This window comes from Pelophylax lessonae (genome assembly GCF_965119305.1).
Source record: "Pelophylax lessonae genome assembly, chromosome: 8".
NCBI lineage: Eukaryota > Metazoa > Chordata > Amphibia > Anura > Ranidae > Pelophylax > Pelophylax lessonae.
Genome location: NC_138775.1, coordinates 90,595,920 through 90,611,570, shown reverse-complemented (window position 1 = coordinate 90,611,570; position 15,651 = coordinate 90,595,920). Strand labels below are relative to the sequence as shown.

The 15,651-nt window shown below is 40.9% G+C and overlaps 2 protein-coding genes across 2 annotated transcripts in view; both read right to left on the bottom strand.

Annotated features, from left to right (window-relative positions):
• The window catches only part of PVALB (parvalbumin), a 42,693-nt gene extending 40,621 nt beyond the window's left edge, over positions 1 to 2,072 (bottom strand). The window contains exon 1 of the mRNA XM_082265494.1: positions 2,014 to 2,072. The gene's annotated coding sequence lies outside the window, so the exon portion shown is untranslated. The remainder of the gene's footprint in view (positions 1 to 2,013) is intronic.
• Positions 1 to 15,651, bottom strand: part of IFT27 (intraflagellar transport 27) — a 553,630-nt gene that overhangs the window by 239,228 nt on the left and 298,751 nt on the right. The window lies entirely within an intron of this gene.

The following is a 15,651-nucleotide window of genomic DNA, read 5'->3' as shown; positions in this document are numbered from 1 at the left end:
GTTTAAACTGACTGCAACATGATATAGGAGAGGGTGCAAGAAAGACAGGTACCTAAAGCGGTCAGATGGTCGCAATTACTTCTGCTAGAGTTTGAATGACTGCTATGTCTGGATGTGTGAAATACAAAATATACCTTTCCAACTCATGCATGCACTCATAATATATTTATATATATATATATATATATATATATATATATATATATATATATATATGCACTGTATATAAATATAAAACTCATTATTACTTATTATTCATCAGAAGTATTCACATATTCCTTACATGCACAAGGTCCTTTGCAGATAAGGAACATGAAATAACAAGCCTACAGACTCTTTTGCTGACTATTTAGATATACCCTTTTTTGACCAACTTAAACTGATTGTAAAGGGATTTCTTTTAAAATAACAAACATCGTATACTTATCTGCTCTGTGCAATAGTTTTGCATGGAGCGGCTCCGATCCTACTTTTCCCAGGTCCCCCGCTGGTTCTCCTGGCTGCCCCCCCAAGCGCCCCCATAGCAAGCCACCCCATTGACATATATGACAGTTGCCCTCTGCAAGTACAGTTGCTCCAGAGCTTAGCAAATGAGGCTTCACTTTACAAAGAATACCCAATAACGTGCAAGGAAAAAATAAACTGTTGCAAAGTGTACAGTCTTTTTCCCATTAGTAAATCAACCCCAAAGTGGGACTCAGCCCATCCCTGCTCCCTTTTCACTGACTGTGATTGACAGTAGCAGGAACCAATGGCTCCTGCTGCTGCTTCTGAACCAGTGAGGGGAGAGAGAGACAGCAGCGATGCTGTTCTCGTGCACAGTGCTGGATTGACATCGGGCTCAGGTAAGTATAAGAGGGGGTTGTGGGGGCATGGGAGCTGCACATAATAAAAAAAAAAAAAAAAACTTCTGCTTTTAGAACCACTATAATTTATTAAAAATGCAAGATTTGAAATGTGGTATAATTTCTGGCAAATAAAACGAATGCATTGAAAATGAGTATCTTTAATAACTAAACATAGCCAATAAAGTATATCCTTTAATCTCCAAACTTTCAACATTAATCAATTACATGGTAAGACAATCTACTAGAAACAAATGCTTCTAAAGGACCAACATCCTACAGCACTGAAGATCAGTGAAGCTGTATGAGTGGCATTTAGCTGAATTGTAATAATTTTGTAATTGTTGAGATGTTTGGCAGTCACAAAAGATTGCATTCTCCTGAAGGTTAATGGTATGCAACAAACTATCCACGTTTTTAAATCTATGCATTTGGAAAACCTTAAGTTGATCGGAGTGCTTTACTTTTTAACCTTGTGCTCGGCATAAAGAGCATAAGGGCATATATATATATATTCTCTTATCAGGTTGCAAATTTTCAGGGTATTTGTACAATTACTTACAAACTGAAAAAACTGGCAACCCTCTTTTTATATGTAAAACCTCTTAAAATGTGATATGTTAAGCAATGGTTATTTAAGGTATTTTCTTGGTGTCAAAATCTCTTATAGGATTTCTCATGTGATATGGTTACAGGTACGTTGTTATGAAAAGAATCACTAATTAATAAAAGGTTGTGTTTTACCATGTTTTCTACTTACATAACTCAACGTGTTTTTGTAGTTTGCCAGTGCTGGAGTTATTGTTACAAAATAATGCTTGTTTCATTTGCTACATAACACTCTGATCTTTCCTCACATATGAAGGATTTATTTGAAACAAAGCATCTCCTGAAAACATTACCTTTAAAATATTATATCACATTCCATTTTCAACTACTTATAGCACACACGGAGCATACTACAGTGTTCTAAAAGTATAAAATCCCAGAAACCATCCCTCTGTTCAGCTCCCTTGTCCAATTACTTCCCTTAACATGTTTTCGCTATGATTGTCTTCTGTGTACTACCCAAATTGCACCCGACAGCATCTTTTCACTTATTCAAAAGTTTTTGCATATTGTCTTCCTCTTTACATGCAGAGTAATACCCTCCTCCCCTTGTACTCACTTGGGGATGGATCAGGATCCGTGGGAAGGGCTGAGACAAGGCAACAGTGAGGTGGCCCTGAGAAGGGATTCCCTCTTAAATACTTTCTCCATCTGTTCTATTTTGAGAAGGTTCATCCCATCCTCCTCAGCATCCAGGTCCCTTGGTGTCAGATACCCTGAGACAGCAGGAAAGGGATCAGGTTTATTGACAAGTAACTCATCAAGAAACTCTATTAATACGCCTGGCAGGAGCTCAGATCCTGGACTTGGGCTCTGAGGCCAAAGGAGGAAGGAGAACTGGTAAAGAGACAATCTACCTGAAATGTGAAGGGTGGGGGTGGGGAGACCCAACTAGCTTCTTTTGTGCACCCCAAGATTGAACACATAAGCTGGCATACTGCTACTGCGACTTCATCCACATTTACACGTCTGATCTACTGGCCTTTAAAAAGTCAGAGAATTGCGGGCTCCTATCCAAGTAAAATCTAGATGAGTGGTAAGTGTGCCAGAGAAAAGGTCACAAGTCTACAGGATCCAACACAAGTGGAGAAAAAGAACTGGGCCTGAAAAAAATAGGGTTGTGGAATGTATAGGCACAAAAAGTATTGGATTTGTTTTTTTAAGGGTTGTTCTGGATGATTATGTTCTGAATTTACAATATCAATGGACTCTGGAAAGAGGAATGAAGAAATAAGCACACCATGGTTTGAATGGTAATTATCTACCGTGACAAAGAGAAGATGATGGATTTATGTGCTCTGATATCTGTCATTAGCCGTCAGCAGCGAATCAAGAAATCAGAGTGCAGAATGAAGTGGCCAATTTTGGGGCTGGAGGTTTTTGCAGACTGCATCTTTGGAACGTTCTTGTCTCAGTCTGTGTTATCGGTGGGTTATGTTCCAAGAATTTGTCTCTGTCTGTACTGCAGTTTGGAGCAAGCCTGTGGCTGCAGAGAATAAAGAACTCTTGGAATGGAAATGCCATGGATTAGCCACAAGTCATTCCATCCCCCTCCTGGTATTTTCAGTGTGCAAGGACTACTGAATGAATAAACTTGGACACAGGCACATAACTTGTTGTAGCTGCAGGTATGAAATACACAGCCAAGAGTCTATGGAATCCTGTATATGTCTTTTGTACACATGAACTCAGTTAGAGGTTACTAAACACTAAGATACAAATAGGAACCTGTCATTCATAATAGCTACAAGAAGCCAGCAAGATCTACAACAGAGGTTCTCAAACCTGCCCTTGGGCACGTCTATTAGAATGTGACAATTCTAGGTCAATAATTTAATTAGAATTGAAGAATTTTGTAGAATGAGTCAGTCAGTGATGAATGTACCTGTGCTCTTCTTCTGTGCTGGGTAAAGGTGAGATGATAACTGTGCTAAAGGATAGATTTTACATAAAGCTTGGTTAATAGGATATCTCTCTCAGGTTCGTAGATATGCTAATGTAATTTGGACAAAGTGATTTATACCAGATGGGTGTTTATATTGGCACCTTATCTGTTGCTGTAGGAAACCAAGAAACATTCATTATATTTTTGACAAGTTCTGTACGGTATGGTATGCTATTCATTTTGAGTAGATTCATTTAAATTAGGGTGTGTATGTTATTTTTTCCACACAAGATTCACCTAACTTTCACACAGGATTCACAAATGTTTCCAGTTGAATCCAGTTATACAAATGGTGACTCATGGCTGAAAGTTGTGTGAATCTTTTGGGGAAATATTTATAAATATAAAGACTTATCCTAAGGTAATCCTAATGTTTTTTTACTTAATGCTATTTAAATGTTATTCTGAAAGTAGGATTGGGCTTCAGTTGGGAGTATGTGGCGATTAGCAAATGGTGTCCTGGATAAATAGGAGTTCTGATGTAAGCTCCTGTAGGCTTGCTCGCCATCAGTTAGGTCTGTTTTAATGGGAAGGTAAAGCCCCGTACACACGTACTGATCGTCGGCCGAGCGATTGGCCGCCTTTTGTCCAGGGCTGTCGTGTCTGTTGAAAACTGCAAAAGACTGCACACGAATTTTGTCGGCCAACAACAGCTGACTGCAGAAGTGATGTCATGTGATGGTTAACTTTCCTTGTCTTTTTTCTTTTCTGAGCATGCCCAGTCTTGCTAATCTGCTGTCTGTCGGCCGAAATCTGTACTGACTGGGGAACAATCGGCCCTTCTGGTGACGGCCAACAAATATTTTAAAGTCTGCACGACAGATTCTGTTCGGCCGAAAATGCGCTGTCGGCTGTTGGAAGCATCATACTAACAAGCCTACAATCAGCCGATCGGTCTGCGGCCGAATATTTACGGCCGTCAATTGGTACGTGTGTACGGGGCTTAAGAAGTACTGCAGTTCACTGACACCTGGCTTCCAATACTGTATCTTGTCTACTGGGTGTTGTAATGTAGCAGTATTGGTGCTTTAAACCTAGAAAACTGCATATCCACCCCCTCCTTCCCCACCTCCCAACACATTCAAGCATTCCAGGCTTTACCAGGGCATGTGCACATTGGAAATCAGGATAGATTTCTTGATGCTATAGTATGGTGTGAGTTTGCTTTAGGGTGCACTTTCCATGTGTTCTTTCCATGCAGAACCTGCAGTTTCACTATATCTGGTGTAGAGAGGCGATCCCCTGTCACTGTGTTAATTAGGAACTTACACCTGATCTTTGGAGAGGCAGGCATGTTTATTGCACACCTGTGGGATGGGTTCCTAAGCTACCCAGACCTACTCTCCCAGGACTGTAGGGGGCCTACTATGGGGATGTAGCATGGTGAGTTTTGTTTGAAGGGTTTTTTCCTTCTTGTTCTCATTATGTGGTTCTCCTCTTCCTCCCCTATCCGGTTTGAGCAGTGTTTCCGGTCGTGTGGAGCGCATACCTCACTTCCAGCTGCTCAGTTCCGGTGGGCGGCTCTCTCCTCCGCTATAGAAGACATTGGTGCACCCTGTAGCCACACCCCATGACGACGTCCAATCGGACGAAACGTACGTCGGGTGACGTGCTGGGTAGCGCGTGCCGCAATTCCCGGAGGAGACAGGATGGCCATCGGTTTGGTGGTCTACGGACAGGACGCCCCAAAGACATCTGGGAGGTCTCCATGCCCTGTACTACATACGAGTCATTTCTTGATGTTTGTGAGTACCATACTTTTCTTTAGAATAAAGCATTTTTAAACAGTCTACGCTATGAGATGTTCCTTCTCTCTCTGTATATTGCATTCCATTGTGAGCATATCAGGAATACACTGGAGAAGCCTTTACCCATCACTGGTAATGCGCAATTTTTGATCTCTGTGACGGGGATCAACTACTTCTGGTAAGAAGTTAGAATTACTGGTGTTGGAGTGCTGTCTGGTGGCGGTTTTCTATCTTAGAAATTACCTTCTGAAAGAGGAGTCGGAGACATATGGACTGTCATTTTATTGCTTTATTCACATCTTCAAGTGGGACTGTTATGACCACGGGTTTTTAGAGCTGCAGTTTTGCTTCTATTCCTTTTAATCTGCTACAATTCGGATTAGTGTGGCTGCTGGACCCATTATTATATTTGCTGTTTTTACAGTTGTTTTTACTTTAGCGCAGCAATCTTAGTATTTTGTATATCCTTGATTTGTTACAGGTGCTGCTGCTGTAGTATTAGATTTTAAGTCTATTTGTTGTAAAACAATTATGGATATATTTGACTATCGCACATCACACACTATAGATACAGTAGGAATCTTTTCTGCTGTAGATCCAACCTCGGATGATCTGGGGGGATTGTTCCTTAGGTTGAAAAATCTAATGACGGCCGAGCTCCATGCCAGATGGGATGTGGTCTTCTTTGAGAAGTTCATCGCGGACGGCATGGTGCCCAGGAGTCTCAGATGGGAGGTATTTCCCCAAAGTGATGTAGATGATCTTACCGAATGGTCCTTGTATTTTAATAAGGCTGGACTAGGTCTTTTGAATTTTATGCTTTCCAAGAAAAAGCTCAAAATGACCAAGTTAGATGAGGATATCAATGTAATTAAAGAAAGATTGACCTCATTTAAAAACAAGGACGAATATAAAACTAAGTCAGAAGCCCTTAAGAGACATCTGGAGGAGGTAGATGCGGAACAGAAGGCCAAGAAATGCAAAAAATTCGCCAGGGATCTGGGGGATTATAACTCCCAGAAAATCTTTAAATGGCAATCTGTTAAATTGGCCCCAACTTCTACCAATGATTTTGATAACGAGATGGAGGTATCATCTGTCCCTAACCCCGACACTAATTGCTTACTGAGAACGGAGATGAGTCAACCCTACTCCCCTCTTCCCCAGCCTTCCCAATGGAGTCATCAGGCCAGAGGGAGGGGTAGGGGACGAGGTAGAGGTAGGGGTAGAGGTGGAGGGCGTCCCCCTCACCCACATCATCCCGGGAGCAATGTGCCTACTAATAATAGGTTTGCGCCATTGGTGAATGAAGTTAGGGAACCTGATCGTTACATGACTGCCCACCCACAGAGAGGAGGAGGACCTTCCAATCGACAGAGTGGCTGGTCAGGTAACTCAGGGGATGAGTACTATGAACAGGCTTCTGGGGGCAGGGAAGGAAACTTCCAAAATGCACCGAATGCTAATCAACGTTTTTTTCCCGGGGTTACCCCCAAAGCGAAAAGGAGAAAAAACTGAAAAAAAGGGGGACAAGGGGGGGGAGGAGACTCCGCCAGAAAAAAGAGTCGTCTTTAAAGGATGGAGGCCTCTTTAACCTTAGTTCCGCTGTAATCTCTAATGACGAAAAATGTGTCCTTAATAGGGGTCTGAAATATGCACCCCCAAAACAACTGGATAAGTTCAACATATTTATTGACCTCCAAAAATTTATAAGAAAGGTTAATATTAAGAGACACTTTACGGTAAATCCTCCCACATCTAAAACCGAATATAATATGGGCATTAAAAGCACTAGCTTTTCTAATGCCTCTACGTTCAACCCCCCCGGTGCAGTGGCACCGGCAGTGGCTGTATTTAGAGATCTGGTCGCAAAAGACATCGATCAGCTTCAGTTGAACAAATGTGGGATGCACTCCACCTTCAATAGAGGACTAAAGTCTCTTAGGGAGCGTAGTGATATCGTAGTGAGGCCTGCGGATAAGGGCGGCGGAATAGTCATTATGGACACCGCCGCCTATGATGCAGAAATGTAGAGATTACTCTCGGATAGGGACACCTATGTTCCCTTGAGAGGTGACCCCACTGCCAAATATAAAAAGGAACTGAATGCCCTGGTGAAGGGTGGTTTCGACAGGAAGCTTCTCACTAAAAAGGAGAAAGCCTTCCTAGTGCCTTCTGCCCCTAGGGTACCTGTTATGTATTTCCTGCCCAAAATACATAAAGATCCTATTTGCCCCACAACAGGCTGTAGGAAATGATCAATATATTTGCCCACCCGGGAGGTAACGGAATCAATATCGCTAACTATAGGTCTCCCGGGTGGGCAAATATATTGATCATTTCCTACAGCCTGTTGTGGTGAAAATGCCCTCGTATTTACGAGATTCCATGCAGGTGATCAATGAATTGGGCAATATCACCTGGCAGGATAACTACATTTTGGATGTTTCATCCCTGTATACCATAATTTCACACCAACACGGCAGAGAGGCAGTGTCATACTATTTGAGATCAGAAAGTCTGTTGAGTTTTCAGAGGGATTATATTATTTCCCTTTTGGACTATGCAATGTCCCGAAATTATTTTTGGTATAATGGCATTTACTATCTGCAGAACAGGGGTGTGGCCATAGGCGCGAAATTCGCGCCAAGTATGGCCAACCTGTTCATGGCCAAATGGGAAGAGGATGTCGTCTGGGGTGTGCCTAGGCCGGAGCTTGTGCTCTGGCGTCGGTACATCGACGACATCCTCTTCCTATGGGACGGCACGGGTGATTCCCTGATTGAGTTCATGGAAACCCTAAACAACAACGACAGAGGCATCAGTCTGACTTATGAGTCGAGCGCCAGTGAGATTCACTTCCTGGATCTTAGAATCCGTGTTGAGGAAGGTCAGATCGTTACCTCAACTTTCTTTAAGCCGACTGACAGGAACGGATTCATAGACACCACGAGTTGTCATCACAAGGCATGGTTGGAGTCCGTTCCTGTCAGTCAGTTTATACGCTTGAAGCGTAATTGCTCGCGTCAAGAAGATTTCTTACAGGAAGCCTCAGTCCTCAAAGAAAGATTCCGTGAGAAGGGGTACGATGAATCCCTTTTGAATCAGGCCCTGTTAAAGGCGGATTCAAGAGCGAGAGAGGATCTTCTTCAGCCCAAACAGAGGGATTTAAAACGTCCCTTTGATTTTGCATTCCTCTCCTCGTACTCCACTCAACATTTCTCAGTTAAGACCATTCTTCGGCGTCATTGGCATATTTTGAGGAATGATTCAGTATTGGGCCCCCTTCTACCTCCCCAGCCTCAGTTTATCTATAGGGGTGTCCCTCCTTTAAGGTTGCAGATTGCCCCCAACATTAGAGATCCCCCTAAAAAAGTCTCTTTTTTCCAACAAATGGGAGGCTTTTATAAATGTAGGAGGTGCACTATCTGCCACTTTAATGTGGAGAAGAAGAGACGTGTAGACACCTTTAAATCTGGTTCTACTGGACAGGATTTTCACATTAAACCATTTATATCCTGCACCACCAGGTACGTGGTTTACTTGGTAAGATGTCCTTGTTGCCTGGACTATGTTGGCCGCACCATCCGGGAGCTTCATGTGAGGCTCAAGGAGCATGTGGCCAACATAGTTAAAGGCTTTCCCAAACATAGCCTTTCTAGGCATTATGCTGAGTGCCACAATAGTGATCCTAGTGGCACGCTATTTTTGGGTATTGACAAATTTTCAGGACATTGGAGGGGAAGCAATCTAAAAAGAGGGGTTTCCAAGCTCGAAACGAGCTGGATTTATAGACTCAGATCTTATACCCCCCTGGGTCTGAATATTGAATGGGATTTAAATGCCCATATCAATAATTCCTAGATTGCCTCCTTTTCCTTATCCCTTTCTCTTTTTCCCTTTGATTGCTGAGCTATATTTTATATTTTTTGTATAAAGAGTACAAATGTTTTTTTACACACTAATTCATTTTATTGTGTAGCATTTTAAATTTTCGGATGTGTGTCATTCATTGATGTATTTTTATTTTTATTGCTTATTTTTGTATATTTTTGTGTTTTTTTTAGACCTTCCTGTGCTTGGGCTGCTCTGTGCTTGGGTCACCACAAGATGGCACTGTCTCCCCTGGAGTCACGGCCTTACATATGTGATCTCTATTAGGGATGATCGAACGGTTCGGGTCCACCATCGGTTCGGCCCGAACATTGGGTGTTCGAGGTTCGGCCGAATTTAGAACTTTTTGCCCAAAAAGTTCGGAATTCGGCAACCAGAACCGCCCAAAATGCAATGCTTCAGGAAATGGGCTTTAAAAGCCCGTGATTGGACCAGAACCATTAGCAAAAGCCAATTGAGGGGGCAGGAGAATGCTAGGAATGTGATTGGAGTGACTAGGGGGTCCCTAGACCAATCATTAGTGAATACGCCCCCCAGTATATAAGATCGCCCCCGCCATATTCCCAGCATTGTTATACTGGACATGGAAGAGAGTGGAAGCAGTTCTGTTAATTTTACTTTAAAAGTGTCATTTAGCTATTTTTAGTGTGAGGAAAGGGATATCTAGTGTAGTTAGAGTGCTCCTTTACACTTAAGTTAGCTTCAAAAATTTAGTTTCTGTAGGGAAAGTGTTAAGTGTCAGGGGACCGTAGTGTAGTGTAGGGTTAACTGACAGTGACTGCTATGGCAGGGTGACAAAACCCTTCCATAGCAGGGTGACCGCTATAGAGAAATGATCATTTCTCTGAGTTGCTTTGGGACAGGCATGTGGCTTCTCACCAGCAAGCATTTTTTATGCTGCAGTGGCTGCCACTGCCAGTGCTTTTTTGAGGACATGTTTGATGTCAGACATGACATCTGAATATGTGTATAGGGGGAATATATAGACATATATGTCTGAATATATACCCCTAGACATATATAGGTGTGATAGTAGCAGAAATAAATGCTTGCGCTAATGAAATCATTTACAGTAATATATTTCTGCTACTATCACACCTATATATGTCTAGGGGTATATATTCAGACATATATGCCTATATATACCCCCTATACACATGTTCAGATGTTTTGCCTGCCTCAAAAGAACCCCAAAAAATGCCAAAAAAACGCTAGCGTCAAAAAAAAAAGATGCCCAGGTGTGTTTTTGCTGGCATTTTTTGGGGGGTTTTGGAGGCAGGCAAAACATCAGAACTTGTGCACAGTACCACTATACACAAGTTCAGATGTTTTGCCTGCCTCAAAAGAACCCCAAAAAATGCCAAAAAAACGCTAGCGTCAAAAAAAAAATGCCCAGGTGTGTTTTTGCTGGCATTTTTTGGGGGGTTTTGGAGGCAGGCAAAACATCAGAACTTGTGCACAGTACCACTATACACAAGTTCAGATGTTTTGCCTGCCTCAAAAGAACCCCAAAAAATGCCAAAAAAAACGCTAGCGTCAAAAAAAAAATGCCCAGGTGTGTTTTTGCTGGCATTTTTTGGGGGGTTTTGGAGGCAGGCAAAACATCACAACTTGTGCACAGTACCACTATACACAAGTTCAGATGTTTTTCCTGACTGCAAAGAACCCAAAAAAATGCCTGCTATTAAACCGGCAAGGTGTTACAGCAGAGAAGCCATATTTCTGTGCTTAAAGTTTTCTAATACAAACGATCTTTTTTTTTATGATTCTGGACATGCTACAGAGCTGAAACTTCACAGGTACACCTTTTAGACCCCCCAGACACAAAATCACACAAAAAAAGTTCTTAAAAATTGTCATTTTTGATAAAAAAGCCAATTATTGAAAAATTTAAAAAAAAAAAAAAAAAAAAAAAAAAAAAAGATTTTTTGATTTTTACTTTGGATTTAGTATCTGGGGGGTCTAAAAAGTGTACATGTGAAGTTTCAGCTCTGTAGCATGTCCAGAACCCCCCAAAAATTAGCATTTTCTTATAATTTTTATTAGAACAGGAATACGGCTTCTCTACGGCGCTTTTTCTTGCATTTATCGGGCATTTTTGGAGGCAGGCATGACTTTTTTTGGATTTAGTGTCTGGGGGGTCTAAAAAGTGTACCTGTGAAGTTTCAGCTCTGTAGCATGTCCAGAACCAGAAAAAAAGATAATTTTTCAGTAGAGCAGGGATGGTGGGACCCCTCTTTTACACTTATATGATCTTTTTTTGGGGTTCTGGACATGCTACAGAGCTGAAACTTCACAGGTACACCTTTTAGACCCCCCAGACACAAAATCACACAAAAAAAGTTCTTAAAAATTGTCATTTTTGATAAAAAAGCCAATTATTGAAAAATTAAAAAAAAAAAAAAAAAAGAGATTTTTTGATTTTTACTTTGGATTTAGTATCTGGGGGGTCTAAAAAGTGTACATGTGAAGTTTCAGCTCTGTAGCATGTCCAGAACCAGAAAAAAAAAAGATCGTTTGTATTAGAAAACTTTAAGCACAGTAATATGGCTTCTCTGCTGTAACACCTTGCCGGTTTAATAGCAGGCATTTTTTTGGGTTCTTTGCAGTCAGGAAAAACATCTGAACTTGTGTATAGTAGTACTGTGCACAAGTTCTGATGTTTTGCCTGCCTCCAAAATTCCCCAAAAAATGCCAGCAAAAACACACCTGGGCATTTTTTTTTTTTTTGACGCTAGCGTTTTTTTTGGCATTTTTTGGGGTTCTTTTGAGGCAGGCAAAACATCTGAACTTGTGTATAGTGGTACTGTGCACAAGTTCTGATGTTTTGCCTGCCTCCAAAACCCCCCAAAAAATGCCAGCAAAAACACACCTGGGCATTTTTTTTTTTTGACGCTAGCGTTTTTTTGGCATTTTTTGGGGTTCTTTTGAGGCAGGCAAAACATCTGAACATGTGTATAGGGTGTATATATAGGCATATATGTCTGAATATATACCCCTAGACATATATAGGTGTGATAGTAGCAGAAATATATTACTGTAAATGATTTCATTAGCGCAAGCATTTATTTCTGCTACTATCACACCTATATATGTCTAGGGGTATATATTCAGACATATATGTCTATATATCCCCCCTATACACATGTTCAGATGTTTTGCCTGCCTCAAAAGAACCCCAAAAAATGCCAAAAAAATGCTAGCGTCAAAAAAAAAAATGCCCAGGTGTGTTTTTGCTGGCATTTTTTGGAGGGTTTTGGAGGCAGGCAAAACATCAGAACTTGTGCACAGTACCACTATACACAAGTTCAGATGTTTTTCCTGACTGCAAAGAACCCAAAAAAATGCCTGCTATTAAACCGGCAAGGTGTTACAGCAGAGAAGCCATATTCCTGTGCTTAAAGTTTTCTAATACAAACAATCTTTTTTTTTCTGGTTCTGGACATGCTACAGACCTGAAACTTCACATGTACACTTTTTAGACCCCCCAGATACTAAATCCAAAGTAAAAATCAAAAAATCTCTTTTTTTTTTTTTTTTTTTTTTAATTTTTCAATAATTGGCTTTTTTATCAAAAATGACAATTTTTAAGAACTTTTTTTTGTGTGATTTTGTGTCTGGGGGGTCTAAAAGGTGTACCTGTGAAGTTTCAGCTCTGTAGCATGTCCAGAACCAGAAAAAAAGATCATATAGGTGTTAAAGTTAAAGGAGGGTCCCGACCCACATCCCTGTTCTACTGAAAATTTATCTTTTTTTTTTTTCATGGTTCTGGACATGCTACAGAGCTGAAACTTCACATGCACACCTTTTAGACCCCCCAGATACTAAATCCAAAGTAGAAATCAAAAAAATCTCTTTTTTTTTTTTTTTTTTTTTAATTTTTCAATAATTGGCTTTTTTATCAAAAATGACAATTTTTAAGAACTTTTTTTGTGTGATTAATAGTTAATGGGGCATGACCCAGAACCCTAGGCACTTTTTAGGGGCATTTATTGGGTTTTAGGGCTTAAAAATTGTGTTTTTTGATTACAGAAGTTCGGGTCCCATTGATTTCAATGGGGTTCTGAAATCCGGGCCGAACTTTCGTGAAGTTCGGGTGTTCTGGTCGAACCGAACTTTTCAAAAGTTCGATCATCCCTAATCTCTATGTGCCTTTTGGTATATGGAGCATTTCCCCCTTTTTTATGGTTCATTCCATGTATTGGGTTTTAGATTTTGTGAAGGTAGTGGGGATGTAGCATGGTGAGTTTTGTTTGAAGGGTTTTTTCCTTCTTGTTCTCATTATGTGGTTCTCCTCTTCCTCCCCTATCCGGTTTTAGCAGTGTTTCCGGTCGTGTGGAGCGCATACCTCACTTCCGGCTGCTCAGTTCCGGTGGGCGGCTCTCTCCTCTGCTATAGAAGGCATTGGTGCACCCTGTAGCCACACCCCATGACGACGTCCAATCGGACGAAACATACGTCGGGTGGCGTGCTGGGTAGCGCGTGCCGGAATTCCCAGAGGAGACAGGACGGCCATCGGTTTGGTGGTCTACGGACAGGACGCCCCAAAGACATCTGGGAGGTCTCCATGCCCTGTACTACATACGAGTCATTTCTTGATGTTTGTGAGTACCATACTTTCCTTTAGAATAAAGCATTTTTAAACAGTCTACGCTATGAGATGTTCCTTCTCTCTCTGTATATTGCATTCCATTGTGAGCATATCAGGAATACACTGGAGAAGCCTTTACCCATCACTGGTTATGCACAATTTTTGATCTCTGTGACGGGGATCAACTACTTCTGGTAAGAAGTTAGAATTACTGGTGTTGGAGTGCTGTCTGGTGGCGGTTTTCTATCTTAGAAATTACCTTCTGAAAGAGGAGTCGGAGACATATGGACTGTCATTTTATTGCTTTATTTACATCTTTAAGTGGGACTGTTATGACCAAGGGTTTTTAGCGCTGCAGTTTTGCTTCTATTCCTTTTAATCTGCTACAATTCAGATTAGTGTGGCTGCTGGACCCATTATTATATTTGCTGTTTTTACAGTTGTTTTTACTTTAGCGCAGCAATCTTAGTATTTTATATATATATATATATATATATATATATATATGTAGCATGTCCAGAACCAGAAAAAAAAGATCATATAGTTGTAAAAGGGGTTCCCACCATCCCTGCTCTACTGAAAAATTATCTTTTTTTTCTGGTTCTGGACATGCTACAGAGCTGAAACTTCACAGGTACACTTTTTAGACCCCCTAGACACTAAATCACACAAAAAAATTTCTTAAAAATTGTCATTTTTGATAAAGAGACAATTATTGGAAAACTTAAAAAAAAAAAAAAAACTTAACAAAAAAAATTTCTTTGGATTTATTGTTTGGGGGGTCTAAAAGGTGTACCTGTGAAGTTTCAGCTCTGCAGCATGTCCAAAACCAGGAAAAAAAGATCATATAGGTGTAAAAGGGGTTCCCACCATCCCTGCTCTACTGAAAAATTATCTTTTTTTCTGGTTCTGGACATGCTACAGAGCTGAAACTTCACAAGTACACTTTTTAGACCCCCTAGACACTAAATCACACAAAAAAGTTCTTAAAAATTGTCATTTTTGATAGAGAGACAATTATTGGAAAACTTAAAAAAAAAAACTTAAAAAAAAAAAATTTCTTTGGATTTATTGTCTGGGGGGTCTAAAAAGTGTACCTGTGAAGTTTCAGCTCTGTAGCATGTCCAGAACCAGAAAAAAATAGAATCAGGGTTAGGGCTAGGGTTAGGGTTAGGGCTAGGGTTAGGGTCAGGGCTAAGGTTAGGGTTATTTTTAGTGCTTAGGGTTAGAGTTAGAGGGGTAGGGGTAGGGCTACTAACTCTAACCCTAAGTATCTCACTGTAACCCTAACCCTAGCCCCTAACACTAAACCTAACCCTAACCCTCTAACCATAACCCTAACCCTCTAACCTTAACCCTAACCCTCTAAGCCTAGCCATAAAAATAACCCTAACCCTAAACCTAACCCTAACCCTAACCCTAACCCTAACCCTAACCCTAACCCTAACCCTAGCCCTAACCCTAATTCGTAATTTTTTCTGGTTTCGGACATGCTACAGAGCTGTACACTTTTTAGACCCCCCAGATGCTAAATCCAAAGAAATGTTTTATTTTTATTTTTTTAAAATTTTTCCAATAATTGGCTCTCTATCAAAAAATTACAATTTTTAAGAACTTTTTTTTGTGTGATCCCTCTCCGGCATGCCACAGTCCAGGTATTTGTCCCCTTGAAACAACTTTTCCATTACTATTGTGGCCAGAAAGAGTCCCTGTGGGTTTTAAAATTCGCCTGCCTATTAAAGTCTATGGCGGTTCGCAATGTTCGCCGGTTCGCGAACATTCGCTGATGTTCGCGTTCGCCGTTCGCGAACAGCGAATTTTATGTTCGCGACATCACTAGTGCTAAGTCCTGCTGGAAAATGAAATCAGCATCTCCATTAAGCTGGTCAGCAGAGGGAAGCATGAAGTGCTCTAGAATTTCCTGGTAGAGGCTGCGCTGACTTTGGACTTGATAAAACACAGTGGACCAACACCAGCAGATGACATGGCTCACCAAATCATCACTGACTGTGGAAAATT